Source organism: Lactuca sativa, chromosome 4 (assembly GCF_002870075.4).
Source record: "Lactuca sativa cultivar Salinas chromosome 4, Lsat_Salinas_v11, whole genome shotgun sequence".
Lineage (NCBI taxonomy): Eukaryota > Viridiplantae > Streptophyta > Magnoliopsida > Asterales > Asteraceae > Lactuca > Lactuca sativa.
The window spans coordinates 185,309,565-185,315,564 of NC_056626.2; positions in this window are offsets into that span (position 1 = coordinate 185,309,565).

Below are 6,000 nucleotides of genomic sequence, written 5' to 3' on the forward strand. Positions count from 1 at the left end.
ATTTAGACTTTGTAGGCCAATTTTGACTTTATTTTTAATATATTAATAATATACTATTTTTAGTACGCCGGGATAGGAAAACTCCGTTCAAAATTCATAACTCCTTCATCTGAACTCCGTTTTCGTCTGTCTTTTTATCGTTGGACTACTATTGATGAGATATTCAATTCTCATTTAGAAAGTTTTGGCTAAATATCACTCGACCTCAATCTCGAGTTTCGGGCTGCATACTGTTAATGCTGAAACTTCGAAAAATCATAACTTCCTCATACAAAGTCAGATTTAGACGTTCTTTTTATGAACGCTCTCGGTTTAACTTATTCTACAAATTTCATTTAGATTGTTAAGGCCAAATATCGCTCTAACGTAAATTCACTATTTACGTCGCGCTGTGTCATGCCGTTTCTGTCGCGAAACTTCGATAGGTCATAACTTCTTCGTTATAACTCGGATTTTGGCGTTCTTTATATGCATGGAAACCTTGTGACATATACTATAAATTAGTTAATATTAATACTTCTAAATAATCTTCCATCAAAAAGTCATTTTTGATGCTTATCGTCTCTAATTGACTAGCCCTAATCTACAGGCGTTACAGGTGGGGTATAGTTATCATTGAAGGGAAGTGGAACACTGTGATACCCTAGAACCTTATTCTGATTATCTTTAAATTTTAATTGTTTTTCTATCATGGACTTAACTTTCTTACTTGACACATCAATTTTTTTAAAATTAAAGTCTGCATTTTCAAATTTATTTTTCAACGTGTCAAGCTTGGCAGTTAGACTGACAATCTTTTCTTTAGCATAATAATAGTGTTCACATTTTATGCTGTATTCTTCTTGAAGTTTTCTAAAGTCCTTGGTTTTGGCCTCTAATTTTTCTTTCAAGGGTATTTGGTCCTTTCTGATAGTATATCGTTCATATTTAAGGTCCTCAATTTCCCTAATTAATAATTCATGTTGATCAAGATAAAATTTAAATTTACCTTCACAAGACTGAGAGCATGAAGCTTCATTAACCTTGGTGATTGAAGAACTCATTATTCAGCAAAAAAATAATTTACCAAAAATAGAACTGATTGTGAAACCAAGAAAAAATGCCCTTTGACTTATAACCTCGAAAGTTAAGCTTGAAAGACAAACTTGAAAAGTCAAACGTAAAAGTCAAACTTAAAAGTCAAAAGTCAAATTTGAAAGTCAAAGATGAAAGTTAAAATTTTTGTCCAAAAAAATCGACCTTGACCAAAAACAAAAGTTTCTAGACCGAAAACGAAGGTTTTGGACCAAAAACATGACTTTTTGACCAAAAATGAGGTTTCGGACTGAAATCTACAAAGCCTCTTAACCCACCCGAGAAGTCTTGCACGCGAGACCGAAATGTTGTCTGATCGAAATCACAGGCCAAAAAATTGCGAGGCCGAGATCTGCATCAAGAACCGAAGCTGTAGACTGAAATTGTTGCTGACCGAGAAAGCTGCTGACTAAGAACCCTCGCAACCCCAACCGAAATCATTGCTGGCCCCGAGATCTTCTCGGGTATGATCGATGACTGAGGACAACCACCGGGATCTCGCAAATATTGACCAAAAATACCCAAAACTTGCCAAAAAACACAATTTCTAAATTTTTAGAGCCAAATTCGATTAAAGACTCCAAAATATGAAGAACACGAAGAACAAACAACCAAAAATTCATCCAAAACAATTCAAAAACACCCAAAAATCCAAGAAAACTCTTAAAAAATATCTTACAATAACCCGATTGCTTCCAATCGTTGCTCTGATACCACTTGTAAGTCCCGAATTCTCCTACGTATTAATCCGATTCACTTTGATGGTGCAGAATCTCAATCAAACGAATAAAGAAAGATATAATATGGAATAAGAACACGGTGATTAATCTTAATGCACACTATTATAAATGAATAGTCGTGTACATAAGACTGTTGATTACATAAGGTTTTCTCTGTTTCTCTCCAGATCTCGTTCTAAGCTTATGGCAGCCCCCAAAAACATCCCACACCGATTACGAGGCTCAAATGACACTATTTATACCTAAACCTAATAACAAAGCCCAGACCCAAAACCCAAACAAAACAACATTAAGCCTAACCAAAATCACATGTGATTTTGGTCCAAACAACACCAAAACATGGTGTTTGCGGTCCTACACCGAGAACTCCAATATCTTATGAAAAGAAAAGTATAAACCACAATTTACGACCTAACACAGCGTCACATCATATTTGTCATACTTTCCAGTTTTTTCATCATTTGGAATGAATGGTTTATGATGTCAAATCATTAACTTAAAACAAGGTAGCATAACATTAAATTACATTAGAGAAATACATTAAATTAAAACATTACATTAAAAAAACACTATATTAAAAAAAACATAACATTACTTGACTCTTTTGACAACATTTCAAAACTCCAAATACTAGAAAGGTTTTCTTATTTCTGATTGAAAGATTTGAAGAGTTTTTTTTTTTAAAAATTATGTCATCGTCATCATTTTCACATCATCTTCAACATTTTGTCAATTGTTGCTCAATTTATTAAACAATTTGTTAAAATTTGATAGCACTTTGTTTGTGAACTTCTACTTTTCGTGTAACATGATCTTTAGAATGGTAATTACCTTGATTAATTACAGTGAGAAAATGTTTGGTGATTCTCATCCAAAAACTTCCCTTATTGAGTCTGTTGTTGACGGTAGGGTTATTCGATACAAAAGACCCATGCCCGGGCGAAAGTTGTCTCTTTTATTTGGTTCGATGTTCTCATTACATATTTTCCACTGGATCAACAATTTTGCTAAAATAGAATTAAGAGATGTAGAATTAGGGTTCAAGGTTTGATATATGAATATTTGAAAGTAGTAAGGATTGATAGTAGTTGTGGGTATTTATATAGGAAAAAAAGTTGGTAAAATTTTAAATTTTAGGTATTAAAAACGATCAAAAAGGAGTAAAGGTGTGTGTATGTATGTATGTGTGTGTTCTCAAACTCAACATGTCGAGCTCTTGGCATGGTGTTTGTTGAGCCTGCTTAGCATTATCGAACCCTTTCTTGAATCTAGTCCCTCAAACCTAATAGAGCGAGGGGAATGGTGTATGTTTATGTCTCATTAAGACAAGAACATTACGATGTGTGCTTGACCTGTTGGGAGAATCCCAATGAACATAAAATTGTAACTACATATTGAAGTCCGATTGGATTTGGTTGTTAATTAAAGAGAATGAACTTCATAACACTAAAGTGGTGTAGTTACGGTCTTCTCTAGTTGAAGAAACACCATGCCATATACTTGTTTCTGTAGACGACAATGATGGTAGTACAATTGATCATAACATTACTAATTTTCATGGAAGGTGGTAGGATTTCAGTCGGCAGAGGGATATGAGAGAGAGAGAGAGAGAGACAAAGAGAGATGGGGAGAGAGAGAGAGAGAGTGTGTGTGTGTGTATGTGTGTATGTGCGTGCATTTGTGTGTATCCGTGTTGGCCTATTTTCTATTTTTTAATTATAAAAAAATATTTAAAAATGTATATAATGGTCATTTCATGTTTCAAAAGGACAAAATCCAAAAAAAAAATATATCCTTGTTTTGGATGTGTTTCAAAAAGACTAATTAAAAGAGCATAGTAAAACCATAAGAACCAAATAATTCCAAATTCTCAATGATCTTTCCAAGAAAATTAGACGATCCTAGGTTTCTTGTAGCTTATGTTGAGTAGTCGGTCTCTCTATTACATCTAGAAATATCATGTCAACCGTTGTTAGTAGTAGTAGCACCTTTTAGCATCAACAATCATAACATTGAAGCTTTCACTAATACCATTTTAAAAATCTTCACATGCTCTATCCATGTAAGAATGCAAAACCATTTTATTAAATAATCTTAAGTTTCATTAAATCATGTTATATCTAGTGAAGCTAGTGTTGTGTGGGATGATTCATGAAGAACTCTAAGATTTAGTTGAGCTAATATGTTATAGTGTATTTGTGGCTTCCCAGTTCTAGTAAAACATGAGAGAAAAACACGACATTATGTAGTGTGAGGGACATAATAAGTTTTTCTTTGTGAATACCTTAACCAAATAAAAATCCTACCGGTGACAATTTATCTCCTGGGTCATTTCTGTTAAAATAAAGCGAGTCAATTTTCCAAGTATTATCCATTTAATTTATGCATTTTGAGTCTAGTTATATATAATAAATACAAAACTTCATAAATGGTCCATGTGGTTTCACAAAATCTGATGTTTCGTCCCTAATTTAAAATAAACCTCACGGATGGTCCCTGTGGTTTCAAAACTTTTAATGTTTAGTCCTTCCAGCTCACTCCGTTACCATTTAGCCGTTAACTCTTTTTTCAATATTATATTACAGGGGTAATTTTGTCCTTTCACCTGTAACCTTCACTTTTAAATGAAAGATTGCATGCCCTATTTTTGGGCAAACCACCATCAAGCTTGGTTTTGTCATTTTTTGTTAGGTATAAAGACCTCCTTGTTTCTACAGCATGTGAATTCATGAAGTTTTTAACATCAAGCTTGGTTTTTGAAGACTTGGACCACCTTAAATGGTTTTACATGAACCTCTCCATGTGAGCATCTGCTTGACTTACTCAACTCCTTAAGAATTCTCTTCATATCATCTTCACGAAATCCTACAAACTGATAATCATCAATGGCAATAACTTCAACCTTATTATCAATCATTTCATTCCCTTCATTTGTTGAATGATTGTTTAAGATTCCATGTTTAGCTACATCAACAACACTATGGAATTCACTCCTGTCTACATCAACATTAAATTATATGTTAGACTCATCCACATTGTAGTGACTATCATCAAAATCATCTCCACTGCCCTCAGAACCATATCCACTCTCAGAATAGAAAGCCTTTCTACTATCATCACTCACCATACCTTCTAGAAAATCTACTTCTTCTTGATGTTTACAATCTTTTTGGACATTATACTCATCATCATACTCAACAAAAACTGAATAATCCTCTACAAATGGTTCAAATTCATCAACTGTTGTAGAATGGAATCCATCATCAGCTTGCCAACTTGGTTCCTCTATAATCCTTGATTCTCAAAGACTACAACTAATATAGGATCACATATTCCTTTGAATAATTAACTCTACCCTAGAACGCTATTAGACAAGAACAAGCAGCAGGGCTAAGTCAAAATTCTAAGCCTATGTAATTTAATTCTGCATAGTCCCCTAACAACTGAAAGAAACTCTTCAATGTCTCACCAATGATTTCAATGCTCCCCGAGTAACATGAAGCCCTTGCAATAACAAGTGAGATGGTCGCACAACTTACTCACTAGTCGTCCAACTAAGATAGAATTAGAGTTAACTGAAACATACCACTCAACACGAGCATTAAAAGAATTTTAAAAAAATGTCATCATAACATAGCAAAAAACACACCAGTAACAACAACGGGTGCTAGATTTCATACACAATCATTCATAACATTTGCAACATTCACACTTTTGCAACTTTTGCATGTGATGATTTTCTTGGAAACCATTCACAATCATTCATAACGTTTGCAACATTCTCATTTAGATATCCAAGTCAATTTCAAGTTTTCAAACCACACACAATTCTCAACCCATCCGATGTGGACGTATATGATCGTAATTGCAATCAATTTCCGAATCAATAGATTTGTTTCTATATCCAAAACGTATTATGAAAATCATTCATGAATGCATCTAATAATATTTATATTTTTCATCTAATAAATTCACATAGTACTTAAAACTATGAAGAATCAAAGTGTAAAATATATTATATGCATGTATTCTTTGTAATGAGCCCACCTTAGCTTGTTGTAGATGTACTACTTCCCTTAGTGATGATCAAATGTCCGGTGATCAAATAAATCGAATGATTAATTGCAAATTACTTTTTAGATACTTAAACTAAAGTATATAAACCTAAAATACCCATTTTCTATAA